The sequence below is a fragment of the Lissotriton helveticus genome, chromosome 7 (assembly GCF_964261635.1).
Source record: "Lissotriton helveticus chromosome 7, aLisHel1.1, whole genome shotgun sequence".
Classification (NCBI taxonomy): domain Eukaryota; kingdom Metazoa; phylum Chordata; class Amphibia; order Caudata; family Salamandridae; genus Lissotriton; species Lissotriton helveticus.
In genome coordinates this window covers 1,467,456,646-1,467,472,033 of record NC_136068.1, presented here as the reverse complement: position 1 = coordinate 1,467,472,033, position 15,388 = coordinate 1,467,456,646, and the positions used below count along the sequence as shown (strand labels likewise).

The 15,388-nt window shown below is 45.1% G+C and overlaps 1 protein-coding gene across 1 annotated transcript in view; it reads left to right on the top strand.

Moving 5' to 3' along the window:
• Positions 1–11,909: 11,909 nt before the first annotated feature.
• Positions 11,910–15,388, top strand: part of LOC144770373 (serine/threonine-protein kinase SBK1-like) — a 198,969-nt gene continuing 195,490 nt past the window's right edge. Inside the window, exon 1 of the mRNA XM_078654844.1 lies at positions 11,910–12,040. The gene's annotated coding sequence lies outside the window, so the exon portion shown is untranslated. The remainder of the gene's footprint in view (positions 12,041–15,388) is intronic.

Genomic DNA, 15,388 nt, shown 5'->3' with positions numbered 1-15,388 from the left:
GGACATTTCAAACTTGTAATCAGCCCCCAGTTTGCTCTATCTGGGCTTCTGATTTACCGTCCCTCTGGAAATTCGAATGCCTGGACGACATCTTTGGCAGACACCATTGCTCCGTTATCCCTGAAGGCGGCCAATTTTACCATCCTTGATGATCTAAATATCCATCTAGATGATGACCAATGCAATGCTAGCAAATTATTTCTATCCGAGCTAGAAGCTCTAAACATCTTATTATGCAATTCAGGGCCAACACACTCAGCAGGGCACTTACTGGACCCTGTCCTTTCCAACCTTCCATTCGAATGCGCCTCTTCCGCGTGTCCCTTGGAGTGGTCGGATCACTATGCCGTGCACTTCGCCTTATCTCGAGTCATAACTATGACTGGTGATAATGGAAGTCAGGATGTGCTTATACGTCGATGGAGCAAGCTTGATATAAAACTGATTTTAATATGCACTTGATGAACACTCTTCCTAACACCGATACATGCACATCTGTATTAAATACTAATGTATCCAAATGGCTGAGTAATACCATAGACAAACTTCTTCCATTGACATCCAAGAACTCTACCTCCCATCAACCTCCTGCACCCTGGTTTTCTGAAGACCTAAAGCGCATGAGATCCAACTGTAAGGCCTTCGAAAGGAAATGGAGACGCTCTTACACCGCTTCCTGTAAAGTGGCCTATAAGGAAGCCCTTAGGAACTACCACCATCAATGTAAAATAGCCAGAGCCACTTATGTTGCTAACACGGTTACCAACGCCCAAAACTGTCCTCGCACACTTTTTTCCACTGTGAAAAAACTAACAGGAGCGGACTTAACACCGGCTCCCCCTGCCCTTAATGCGACTCAATGCAACTCTATAGCTGATTTCTTTATATCCAAAATAGAGCGTATCTATGATTCATTAAGTCCCCCCACATCCGATGATACATCGATGCTTGAATTAGTACTGACTCCAGAACATCTGCCTTCCGCAACGGCCAAACTCACAAATTGGTTACCCTTTGACGATGTTTCATTTTCCTCTTGCTTGAACAGCGTTAAATCGGGTTCCCCACGGGATCCGGTACCAGCTAAAATTTTAAAACAACTTGATCCTGGCCCACGCCACGTGCTAAAACAACTTCTTAACTCATCACTATCTGAGTCATACATTCCACAGGAATGGAAACATGCCATGATTGTCCCCTTACAGAAAAAGGCAGGAGTTGACTCTGCCAACTTATCCAACTTCAGAGCAATTTCACTGCTTCCCATCCTATCAAAAATCCTGGAAAGGCACATTAACGCACAACTAACCCATCTCGTCGAGAGCTCGGGATTTCTACATCCATCCCAGTCGGGCTTTAGAGCACATCACTCGACAGAATCCACACTTCTAGGAGTAACCAAGAGTTTACGACACAGTGTCGATCGCGGAGAGACATCTGCTCTTATTCTTCTCGACCTGAGCGCGGCGTTCGACACTGTGCCCCATTCCATCCTTCTTACAACTCTTCGGTCCCTGGGTGTGGAGGGCGCAGCCCTTGCCTGGATAGCCTCCTTTCTGAGCGGTCAAACCTTTCAGGTTTTCTCTGCTTCCCCCACCTCAAACATCTGTCTGTTGGCGTATGGTGTCCCTCAAGGATCCATACTTAGCCCTTTATTATTTAATATATATGTAAGACCCTTGGCCACCATTGTGGAAGAAGTCGGCCTTACCTTATACTCCTACACCAACGACACACAAATCATTTTCTCTCTTTCTAACAAGGAGAGTAATGACACCTCTGTCTTGAAAGAAGGTCTGACCAGAGTCTCTAGGTGGATGAAAAGCAATTTTTTTAAATTAAACGGAGACAAGACAGAGGTTGTAATACTAGGCAAGGACAAAGATCTTTGGGGCCCACATCATTGGCCAAATGACATGGGACCTACACCTCAGCCTGCTACTGTAGTACGCAATTTAGGATTTCTCATAGATGATAAACTTACAATGAGACAGCAGGCTGTGAAGGCCTCCATCTGTTTCGCCTTTCTGAGATGGCTCCAAACAATTCTGTGGATGTTGCCCCCCTCCACACAAAGAACTGTAGTCCAGGCGTTGGTTGTTTCCCGCCTGGACTATGGCAATGTCCTATACCTTGGAGCCGATACGACAACCATAAAAAACTCCAGGTTGTCCAGAACGCGGCCGCTGGGCTACTTCGCAACGTTCCTAGGGGAACAACTGCCTCCTTAGCACTTTGTGATCTCCACTGGCTTAAAATCCCTAACCGAATTAAGTTTAAAGTCCTTTTTCACGTTTTTAAAATTAAACAAGACTCAGCCCCCAAATATCTTCAGGGCCTCATCCAGGCTTATAAGCCTAGCCGAACTTTGAGATCTTCCGGAAATGGTGATTTTTCCACTCCTAGATTTAGGCTAGCAAAAATGGGAGGTCGATCCTTTGCCTATCTGGGTCCAAAACTGTGGAATACTCTCCCCGTGACCCTGAAAACCGAAATTAACCTCTTCCGTTTCCGCAAGGGACTGAAAACCTGGCTCTTTCAACAGCAAATAGAAGCTCTCCATCAGTAGATCAGCATGCAAACTCCTTCTTCTTTTCTGTCCCTTAGCGCCGGGAAACCCACTGCGGGTAGCTGCGCGCTTAATAAGTTTAAATAAATAAATACAAATAAATAAATAAAATTGATTGTGACTCCATCGTGCCCTAAGGGAGGGTACCTGGGGCCATAGCAGCGAGGGGCGCAAATAGTCTTTAGCACCCAAGCGCTATGTTGCATCCTGTGAATCTGTGAATTTTATTTAGTTTTAGTGCACAATAAACTACATTTCATTCAGAAAGTTAGGTACCTTGTTGGACAATCCTGTATTGTGGGGATGTGTGCTGATTGAGTGCTGAGCTCAAGCAGCCCAGGCTACCTTCCTGAGAAGCCTTTGACTGCCCTCAATCACTACCATTAAGAGTCAAGTGCTAAAGAGGTTGTACTTGGTCTAGTCTCGGGCCTTGTGAAAGTATGTTATTTCCTTCCCTCGTGATTAGTTACATTTATAGGAAAATTATGCAAAATTACACATATTTAGATAAAATGTGAATCCGTCAAATAGTGATATATTGTACCATAAAAGGCGTCCTTGTGATCTGGCAGTTCTTGCCATCCTCAGTATTTACACTTGTGGTAAACTTTTGCAGCAAGTGGGGCATAATTATATGACTGCGTAACGTTGAGAATTTCAGGCAACAAGGATATGCAAAATTCACAAAATTATCTGAATTATGCTGGTATAATTACAATTTTACCCCGGTTCTACCCCATATGTAGAGCTAGAGTAGGATGGACCCAGGGCCATCAATTGTAAATGACCTCAATCCTCACCGTTGAGACCCAATAGCCTCTGCTTGTCCTGTAGCCACCTGAACAGGGTTTGACAAGAAACAAGCTAATATGGAAAATAAAATTAAATGTTTTAATCTGAAAAATACAATAGAGAGTGAATGAAGGAAGGTCAGCTAAAGGATATTAAAATGGGGTCAGCAAAAGGAGGAGGGAGAACATAAAAATAGAAAAGAGTGAGAGGAGGAGGCTGAAAGATTCTGGACAGTGGGAGAGAAGGAAATCGAGACATGAGATAAAGTACCTGCTGCCTGCCAGAGCCAGACCAATGGAGTCAGCACACTTTATGAAAAGAAAGTGGCCATTCCTTTTACAGTGGACTCATCTGTCACAAGTCTTCCGGTGTGCGTATGGCAGGCTGAGTTAAACAAAGGTCATCCTCCCTCGGCTATCATGTGTACTTGCATGCAACACTTGTCATCTGCAATGTATCCAAAGACCACTGCACTGGCTGGCTTCAGATAGCTGACCTTATGCTCAAAAGGGGTGAGTTTAATGTTTTATAAAGGCTACCCTTTGTCTAGGGGTTTCTAATTCCTTCTAGACTTCTCTGCCCATCTCCCTCAGACATTCTAACCTAGCAACTCTTATTTGACTTAGGACCTCATTATGATGGCGGTGGGACCACCACCATCAGCCCGTCGGTGGTGGTCACACCGCTATCGGACCGTGGAGGTCCTTCTGCCACATTACAATGGTGAGCTGGTGGTTTGCGGTCGGAGAGACCGACCGCCACACATACGATGGGCTCAAGGAGCCCATTGTTGATTCGGAGGGACTCGAATCCCCACAACAGTGGCATTGCCTGCTCAAGCACCACCGTAGGGATGAAAATGTCCCTTTCTGCCAGAAGTTTTATGGTGGTTAACCTGCCATGAAAGACAGGCAAAAAGGGACTTTAGGGGCCCCTAGCAGGGCCCCCTTACTCCCTTGCTCTGAGTCTTGCGTTCTGGGGGACACCTATGGTGCCCTCCTACCTAACCCTTTATAACATCAAACAATAGGTTCAGGGAAAGCAAAACCACCTTACTTAGCTGTACGTGGTCTAACTCAGAGAAAAAAAGGGAACAGAAAATGGAAGTGAATTAGGAAAAAAAAAGAGGAAAGCCTATAGAGCAACATAATCAGTATCACAATTGATGTTTATTATTTAAAATCAATTAAAATTCAAACTTCAAGCTCAAGACAAACAATGCTGGTGTACATAAAAAACATATAACAAAAAACCAGACAAGTGGCACATGGAATCTTTACATAATAAAAGGAACAACATGAACATAAACACAGTGTCCTTAATAAATTTGAGCCACACAGAGGCGTCAACGGCGTTTCGACCGCTACTTGTTTTAAGCGGTCATCTTCAGGACAAAGAATTTACTTGAGCGTTGAGAATCTGTCAAAGAAGTGAAGAGGACCAATTGTTAATTTATGGTCATCCGCATATAGCTTTGAAGAGTTTTAAAATGGAAGCCCCCACTTAGTAAATGGAAAATTCCTTATAGAACTTGCGTGAAGCAATAGCAGCAAGTTTATTCAGCCAGCTTAGTACTCAATACTGTGGCAGCCGTCACAAATTTACGGCACGTAGCTTGTTCCGAGTATGTGTGCTTTCCTTGACCTGCACAGTGCCTGCCACATTGTGGAGGATATGAAAAATGTGTATTTTTTGTACTGCGATGTGTGATTGCATCTTGCAGCACATGCTACAATACAAAACATAAACACTGCAACCGTCTTGAATGCGGTGTCATAGTAATCCCTATTGTGGGACCACCGACAGTCAGTCGGGCGCTCCTATTTCCGAAAGGATGGCGTCGGACGAAAGTCCGATCGCCATCACAATGTGGCCCATTGTTCCATCCCTGTCAGATGGAGCCAGAGAACTGGTGGATGAGTAACGTCATTGGAGATATCATTGGTGGACAAGTTTTGTCTGCTACCGGCAGCTCAGAAGTTTTACTTACAATTTTGCGCGCCGCAAATGACATCTAATGTCAGATAGGGAATGGTTTCACATCACTTTGCTGCAAAACTGATAGTGAGGACACTGTGGGCTTTCTTAGAGTAGTCCCTGCCTTCATCAGCAAGGACTGACTGATTTGACCATAAGATACTTTGTTTTACCTGCCCCAAGGACAGAATTGTGTGTACTGTCTTTCATGTTGCAAATTCTAAATATGTTATAATATAAAAGTGTTCTATTCAGGTGTGTTTAATAACTTCTTTGTGAATATTTTATTTCAAAATTCCAGATATTCAAATTTTCATGGATTTTATTAAATTAAGCAAACATTTTTTTAAATGTGATACAGAGCATATGCTTTCCTTGCCACAGTTTCAGATTAATATTTTACAGTTTTTGTTTATGTCAGAGGAGTACAATGCCAATTCAGACTGCGTAGAAACATAAAGTTTGAATATTGTGTATGATCTGTTCCACTCATGCTGTTTAGTCTGGTCTATAAAAACACGCCTGTCGAGCCTTTCAAAAATACGAAATCTGTTTCTGCACTAAAAGTTGTTTAGTGCCCTGATGCCCTGTGTCATTCTGGCATGTGCTTGTTTGACCACATCACCCCATTTCTAATTTACTTCATCGCAATTCCCAAAAAGTTTGTGAACGTTTTCATGACTTAGGTCAAATGTATTATAAAATTTCACCATAGAGAGCAGCAACAAAGTTTCGATAAGGGTAGATATCTTCACAGTGTCATCGTCACTAAGATATGGTGCTGCTGCTCTCTTCCCCGGCTCTTGCGCCTGAGCAGTTTGCTTAAGGCCACCTAAACAACTTTGCAATGTAGGGCAGAGGTGTGCGTGAGTCTTGCAGAGGTGTGTACTGGCAGGGTGAATTTTCAGTACAAAATACTAAGCTGAGATATAGTTATAAACATTTCTCTGATTCTATATGTTCTGTACAGTGCAGCACAGCTAAAATGTGTGAAAAGTTAGAAAAAAATAAAAATATTTGTCCTTATTAGCATCTGCCACAAAGACGCATTATTTTTTGGGCACACAGTCCTGCCTACCAATGTTAGTAGAGAGGGCTTTGCATAAAAACACATGCGTGGTATCTTCGAGTTTTGTGATATCATCTCTGAAATCACCCATACAGTAAGAATGACCTTGAAGTATCAATCTTAAGGATGTAAAGAATGTTTCACCCTTTACCAGCAGCACCCCAGGAATTTGGAATGTGGTCCCCTCAGTGAGGAGTTGAGCATCCTCCTTTTTTTTCTCTTACAATTTAAATACTTTCCTATTCACAGCACCACTTACAGTTCTAAATGCACAGAGATGATATTCACATTTGTAGCTACATGGATAAAACATTTTAGGTCCTCTTCAGAAACTGTTTTTATAGTACATTACTTGTACCAGATTAGTAAAACTAACGTACTACAAAAGGCTGATTGCATACCTATGTGCAGAGATCTTCTACTCCAATTCTCCTATCTTTTATGTGCTAAGATCTCTACATAAACTGCAGATTCTGATACAACAACTTCACAAGGTGGACATCCAGGGACCTGCCCTCCAATAGATTTGCACCTTTCACACCAGAAGGTCCCAAACGGTCAACATGGTACCATACTTCGCATAAGCAGGAAGAACTTGTTTGTGAAATCCTGCCGGGTACTTTATTCATGATTCAGAAAAGGGGGTGGTGATGAACAGAGTGCCTGAATTAAGCAGACCACTCTTACCCAGTCCAAAGATCAGGGCTTGATCCATCACCGTTTTTTAGCTCACTGCACCATCCCAGCTCAGAACTTGGCTATATGCAAATTAGTCTGTTCCTGTCCCAGTGCATGATGGGAACAGGGCAAACCAAACTACCAAGCCAATTCTTATACTGGGAAGGAAACAAGCTTCCGGGGACCGGTTTCTGCCATTTCAGGCGTCGTCGGCCCGGCTTGCTTGAATCCTGATGGTGCAATGAGCAAGGGACTCACATCTGAGTATACCCTTCCACGCTTATGGTGGACAAAATGATTCAGAAAAGGGGGTGGTGATGAACAGAGTGCCTGAATTAAGCAGACCACTCTTACCCAGTCCAAAGATCAGGGCTTGATCCATCACCGTTTTTTAGCTCACTGCACCATCCCAGCTCAGAACTTGGCTATATGCAAATTAGTCTGTTCCTGTCCCAGTGCATGATGGGTCCCACAGGCCTGGAAGCAGGCGATGGTGATTCCGCTGCTCAAGAAGCCCGGCCTAGACCCGAAGGCCCCTGTTAACTACAGGCCTATTTCTTTGTTGCCGGCTCTCACGAAGATTGTGGAAAAGCACGTTCAGGTGGTGCTCTCCAATTTTCTTGAGACCAATGAGATCCTGCACGCCACCCAGTCGGGTTTTCGTCCCCATCTCAGCACAGAAACTGCGCTCCTTGAGGTCTCAGAAACCATTAAAGGAGTTCTGGACTCGGGGGGCAAAGCCATGCTGGTGATGTTGGACTTGTCGGCGGCTTTCGACACCGTCCCCCATGACGGCCTTCTCGTTAGACTTTATGAGATAGGTCTGCGGGGGACGGTGCTTGGCTGGTTTTCCTCCATTCTAGCTGGCCGCCGGCAAACGGTCTGGGCCTCGCCAGATTCCGCCGCGATGCCGCCTCTGGGAGTCGGGGTCCCACAGGGCTCTATTTTGAGCCCGACCCTATTTAACATCTTCATGACTCCTTTGGCGGCGTTGGCGGAGTCGTATGGGGCCCAGATCGTATCCTACGCTGACGACACCCAGCTCCTCTTCTCGTGTAAGAGAGGAGGAGATTTTGACGGGGAGAGGATCCGGGATTGCCTTGGGGCTGTTTTCCAATGGTTCCAACTGAACAGCCTCAAGTGCAATTCCGATAAGTCCGAGGTACTCTTCTTTGGGTGTGATACAGAGCCAGACTGGCAGGCCTGGTGGCCCATTAATATGTTTCCTCCGTCTTGTTCCTCCAAAATTGCTAAGAACTTGGGGGTCAAGATGGATAATGGGCTAACTCTGAAATTCCAGATCCTAGGGGTGTCGGGCACCTGCTTTGGCCTCCTAAGGATGTTGCGGAGGTTCCTTCCCCTGTTGTCTGAGGAGCACAGGAAGCTGACGGTGCAGGCCCTAATCGGGTCCAGGTTAGATTACTCGAACATTCTTTATCTGGGCCTGCCAGAGTATCTGCTGCAGCGGCTCCAAGTGGTGCAGAACGCTGCCGCGTGAGCTATTTTTGGTCTAAATAGACGGGCCAGTGAGCGGGTCTGTTGAAGACCTTGCACTGGTTTCCAATCCGGAAACGGATTGCCTTCAAGGCTTTGACTCTGGCCTATAAGGCCCTCCATGCGGTGGGAGCAAAGTATCTCCAAAAGAGACTGGCCTTTTATCATCCGACTCGCGCTTTGAGGTCGGAATCCCTGCTCCTGGTGGTTGTCCCGCGAGTGAAGAGAGCTCGTTTGGGAGGACGCTCTTTTGGACTACTGGCGCCACAGTTGTGGAACTCTCTGCCGCTCACCTTGCGAGGAGCCACCAGCCTACTTGCCTTTAGAAAAGGCCTTAAAACTTAGCTGTTTACCCAGTAGCCCACTTCTTGTACGCCCGCTCGGTCTTCTGTCCTTTCTTCCTTTTAACAGTGTTATGTTACTATGATGCAGCCTTCCTTATTAAAAGCGCCGGGACACTCTTTTTGAGTAGCCGTGCGCTATACAAAAGATAAAATAACATAACATAACATAACATAACAGGGCAAACCAAACTACCAAGCCAATTCTTATACTGGGAAGGAAACAAGCTTCCGGGGACCGGTTTCTGCCATTTCAGGCGTCGTCGGCCCGGCTTGCTTGAATCCTGATGGTGCAATGAGCGAAGAATTGGCTTGGTAGTTTGGTCTGCCCTGTTCCCATGATGCACTGGGCCAGGGACAGACTAATTTGCATATAGCCAGGTTCTGAGCTGGGATGGGGCAGTGAGCTAAATAACGGTGATGGATCAAGCCCTGATCTTTGGACTGGGTAAGAGTGGTCTGCTTAATTCAGGCACTCTGTTCATCACCACCCCCTTTTCTGAATCATTTTTGTCCACCATAAGCGTGGAAGGGTATACTCAGACATGAGTCCCTTGCTCACTGCTCCATCAGGATTCAAGCAAGCCGGGCGGACGACGCCTGAAATGGCAGAAACCGGTCCCCGGAAGCTTGTCTCCTTTCTGGTGAAGAATTGGCTTGGTAGTTTGGTCTGCCCTGTTCCCATGATGCACTGGGCCAGGGACAGACTAATTTGCATATAGCCAGGTTCTGAGCTGGGATGGGGCAGTGAGCTAAATAACGGTGATGGATCAAGCCCTGATCTTTGGACTGGGTAAGAGTGGTCTGCTTAATTCAGACACTCTGTTCATCACCACCCCCTTTTCTGAATCATTTTTGTCCACCATAAGCGTGGAAGGGTATACTCAGACATGAGTCCCTTGCTCACTGCTCCATCAGGATTCAAGCAAGCTGGGCCGACGACGCCTGAAATGGCAGAAACCGGTCCCCGGAAGCTTGTCTCCTTTCTGGTGAAGAATTGGCTTGGTAGTTTGGTCTGCCCTGTTCCCATGATGCACTGGGCCAGGGACAGACTAATTTGCATATAGCCAGGTTCTGAGCTGGGATGGGGCAGTGAGCTAAATAACGGTGATGGATCAAGCCCAGATCTTTGGACTGGGTAAGAGTGGTCTGCTTAATTCAGACACTCTGTTCATCACCACCCCCTTTTCTGAATCATCGGGTACTTTATTCAGTCAAATCCTTTTTAATGTCTTCATGACCATGCTGGCAGTCGTCATCTGGGAACACAAAATCAACATACTCACCTACGTCAATGACACAGCTGATACTGTCCATCTTGGACAAACACACAGCAATGGAAACTCAACTTGCTCATGACCGAAGTGGCCTCCTCGTTGAAATCCAACTGCCTCAAGCTGAACACAGACAAAACCAAAGTGGTGATTTTCAGAAAAGTTGCCCCACAGTGGTACTTTAACTGGTGGCCTTCAGACCTTGGCCCCACCCCTAGCACATAAGGAAGGAACCTCAGAATCATTATATACAGCAACCTGGACTTATCCACCCAAGTCAATGCAGTCACCGCATCCTGGTTCAACACTCTGAGGATGTGGAAAAACATAATTAAGTGGCTAACCAACAGCACCAGGAAACAGTCATCCAAGCCCTTATTAAAAGTGGACTGGACTACAGAAACACACTTTATGCAGGAATCACCAACTAACTCACAAAAAGATTCCATACCATCCAGACTGGTACTCAACCTCCAATGCCAAGCTCATATCACACCACACATGAGAGAACTTTACTGTCTCTGGATCTATGAGCACGCTCAGGTCAAGCTTCTCAGCCAAACATACAAAGCACTACACAACACAGGCCCTGCCTACCTGTACAACTGTGTGCAGTTCCACCAACCTTCTGAGCACTGCGAAAAGCACATATTCTACATAGATGCAAAAGCAAATCAGGAGGTCGTGCCTTTTCACACATCACGGCTAAAGTGTGTGAATGACCTCCCATACCACATTAGAGTCTGTTCATCCCTTTTTGAACTCTGCAAAAAAGCTGAAGACCTTGCTCTTCGACCAAGTCCCATCTGGGCTTGCCTCACTCACCTGCTAAGCGCCATAATACCCTTATAGGTGATAGTGCGCTATAAAATACTCATAACATAACAAAACAGGCATGCCCCTACAAAGGGGAATAACAAGGCAGTGTGCCTATTTTCAGATGAAAAGATTGTTGTTTTCGTCATTTCCGCTCTTACAGCAGCACAAAAGGAGTGGAGGGTCGTTGTGGGAATTGCTTTAATACACACCGCCTTTTAAAAAGAAAGAAATAGATTGTTATCAGTGGTGAGCACAGTACCTATCCATGTGCCCATCATTCAAAAAACATTTCTAAAGAAAGTCCTGCAGCATCAAAGCAGTCCTTGCTACTAGTATGAGTAGGGGACTCGTGAGGGTCCAGCATCCACACTCCTACTTCAGAGGGACAAAAGGCTTGTGCTCCTTTGTGTCTATAGTATGACATTAAAATCGCGAGAAGGTGTTAAGCATTTCAGGCGTGTTTCTGGGGTAGAGGATAACACGGCGCTGTGTGTGGAAAAGTAGCGCTGACTGTCCTCTCCTTGTGGTGATACTCAATTTAAATACTGTTGAGGTGTTTAACGCACATAGGCAGTGGTGGCTGCTCCCCTAAGGCGGAGAAGCATTGCCCACTGCTCTCGGAGCAATGTAAAAGCAAAAATAAAATGATAACAACGGAAGTTATTTCTGTTATTATCATTTTATCTTTAGTATCAGCCAGGTTGGGCTGGGCGGGGCTGGGCTATCATGACGTCTGGGAGGAGGAGCGGTTGTTGCACACCAAAGTGGGCATAACTGCGTGGCCGGCCCTCTTGGGCTGGCCAAACAGTCATGCACACTTTGCATTACACAGCCTGTTGGAGAACATGCCCAGCCTCCGATACCCATCTGAGTGGTGAGTTATGGCGCTCAAACCAACCAGAACGCTGCATTGCAGCATTGCGATTTGTTAAGGGAAGGGAGCCTTTGACCTTCCTGGTTCGGCCACAGAGAGATGATGAGGGACGACGGAGGAGAGATGACTGAGAACTTGAGATGTGGTGAGGAGGTAAGTGTTTTTTTGTTTTATTTTGTACCCCCGCCCACAACTCCACGCCCCTCTACTCTCATTCCCTGCCAACCACTATTGCACATAGGGCCAGATGTCCTAAGGTTCCCGTTTGCATTTCTTAAAGAGCAACTCCGTAGGAATTGCTATTTAAGAAATGCAAAAGGATAGGTACAAAATTTGCTATTCCCTAATAGCGATCTCTACAGATTAAGAATCGCTATTAGGCAATCGCTAATAGGAAATGCCATTGCATTCCCACCTATGGGCAACATATGAAATGGTTTGCATTTCCTAAATTGTGTTTTCCTAATAGGAAATCACAATTTAAGAAATGCAAAGCCAAGAGTGCCTCTGGGCTTAAGGCTCTCCGAATTTCCTAGTGCATATGTAAGTGCACATCGGCCCTTAATGCTTTTTATTATTTAGCACACTGTTACCATCGACTTGAACTCATTGGTAAATGCCCAATTCGTATTTAGGAATTGCTTTGTACATGTGCTTTAGGAATCACAAATAGGCAATCCCTATATGTGATTCCTGCATTGCGGTCACAATTTCCGATTTCTATCATGTAAATTGCAACCGGTTTTGGCCCTTTGTCCATCTGAAAACGCCATTTATCATTTCTTAACGGACCGAAATAGTGATTTGGCCGTTTGGTTAAAAAATGCTAAATGGCTTCGTAAATCTGGACCTAGAGCTGCTGCTCTGCTTTTACAATGCATGGCGACACCTGCACGACAGAGCATGGGGCCAAATGTATCAACATTCCGTTTTGCGATTCCTAAATAGCGATTTTTAAGGAATCGCTATTTAGAAATCGCAAAATGGTATGTATGTAGAAATCAGCTTCTTTTTAGCGATTTCTTAAAATTCCTTAATTGTGATTAGCAAATTGCTAATCGCAATTAAGGAATAATTTCCCATTCATTTCTATGGGCCAGGAGGCCCATAGGAATGAAGGGGAAATTTGCGATTCGCAATTTGCTAATCGCAAACTGTGAATATTTTCAAGGGTGCAGTGGTGTCCAAAGGACACCCTGTTGCACCCCTGAAATCGGCAAGGGTGCACATGTGGCGCACATACATGCCCTCAGGGCATGTATGTGCGTCACATAGCACTTAGAAAATTGTAAAAATATGCATTTTGAAAGGAATTTGCAACTTACCACCAACTAGAAGTTGGTGGTAATTTGCGATTCCTTAAGGCCATTTTTCTAATTTTTTTTGGCTTCTTACATTGCATTTAAGGAATCGCAAAATTTGCGATTCCTTAAATGCAATCGCAAGATAAGGAATCGCTATTTTGCGATTCCTTATATTTCAAGCAGATTTGCTTGATGCGTACCATCAGTCCAAATTGTATTTGCAAACGCCGAAATTCTGCATATTTCGGAGTTTGCAAATTCAATTTGGCTTGATACATATGGCCCATGGTGATACTCTTTTTAATGATTTCAAATTGATCAAATCCTGAGGCAACCCACTGGGCCTGTGACGTGTAGGCTGCTAATATATCTACTCAGTAAAGACATTTATTCCCTCCACTAGCACTACATTAAACACATGTACGTAGTGGAGTGTTTCAAGCGAGCAGCGGCAATTACTGGTTCGAATGACAGCTTGTTTTAGAAAGATTGAACGATTCCTATTTTGGGGGAGAAAAAAGCTGCCGCCACTGAGATAGTTAAGGTGAGCTGTGATGGAGACTGTATGTGCTTGTCAAAATAGTCCTGCGCGCTGATTAGCTTTTCAGAAGGCTATCTATGGCCCTCTCTTGTTGAGGGGCCTCATGCATTGCCCATGCCATCTGCATTGCAGTCCGAATGTGCTGTATACCATGGGTTCCTGGCAACCCAGGCTCTGATGCACAGTCAAGGCTTTCATCTGTCATTATAGGCATGTCACTGACAGCTTCCTATCTGCCTTCTGGGCATTTATATCCCTCCTGGCATTGAGAGCAAGATAAAGAGTAGTGGCTGGTGATTCCATACATGCATCACCGTGTTCTGACAGATAATGTTCTGTAAAATGTGCGTCATTAGTGTACTTTCCAGAGATAGTCAGCAAGCATGTCCTCCGCGCACTACTCCTGCGACTGAAGACTAAATGGGAGACATGTAGCGCATTTTATGCTTCCTCCTCTTTTATTGGCAGTTCCTACCCCGTGAAGGAGATGTGAAAAGACATGTGTGGGCAGCATCCTCGCATTGTGGCCATTTTTGGAGCCAGGTCAAAAATCTGTTTTCAAGATTAAGTCTAACGTGCTATAAAAAGTCTTGACCTTTGGCTATACATTTTATTCATGGTTCACAAAAAGTGAACCACATAGATGTGTAAGAGAGAGGCAGAGAGAGAGAAAGAGAGAGACAGAGAGAGAGAGGGAGAGAGATAGAGCAAGAGAGAGAATGTGTGTGCGCGCGCATGTGCGCTGCACACACTCCAGAGTACAGTATACACCAGAATTTGTGAAACTTCATTAGACTAGTAACCTTCTGTAGGTGATTCTCAGAAGAATGGCCCAAGCAATGCAATACATTAAGGGTCGCATTTTGAGTGTCCTGGAATGTTGGGAGGTGCTACTGCAACTGGTAAATAGCAATACAGCAGAATGTGGTCTGACCAACCATTCCGTGTGGTCGCCATCTTTAGTTTTCCAGTCACTGACTACAGGCATTGTACTAGGGCTATACTAGGGCTATCTGCACAGGGGCTAGTGAACCCTTGAGTGATGGTCTCCTTTACATCTTCGATCTACGTGGCTTGTAACAGGAAACACTGGCCTTACTCTTTCAGAAATATGCCTGAATCTAACTCGACTTCAATCTTTTATAAGTCCAGAATACATTTAGCCATTTTAAGTGTGTTAACACGGATAATACATTAAACTTGAAAAATGTTGGGGTATATTCACAAGAACATGTGATAACTACTGCAAGAGTAGCATAACGCAACTTTCAATATTGCAGCCTATCGCAGGAAATGAACCCAGTGTCAACGTGGAATTCACAAGGCGGTAGCATGCGATAGACACCAGATAACGCGGCAAATGTCCGTGTGAAAATCAATGCCACGTTGAAAAAATGCAATAGGTGAACGCAAAAAAAACATGCGATGAAGCCAACCGCGGTACAAAAAATAGCAAAAAACAGCCACAGGCCTGCAAATCCCACGCATCTGGTGGAACAATGCACCATAAAAACCCCAGAAAAAATACACCAGAAACAAGCCAAAGCAAGTAGCAACATGGGTGCACCCTGACCAAGCGCAGAGGCCAACTCAAACACCACAACCCCGTCAGACTACCAGCAAGGAACAACGGGGTCAGGGAAGGCCAAGGAGAAG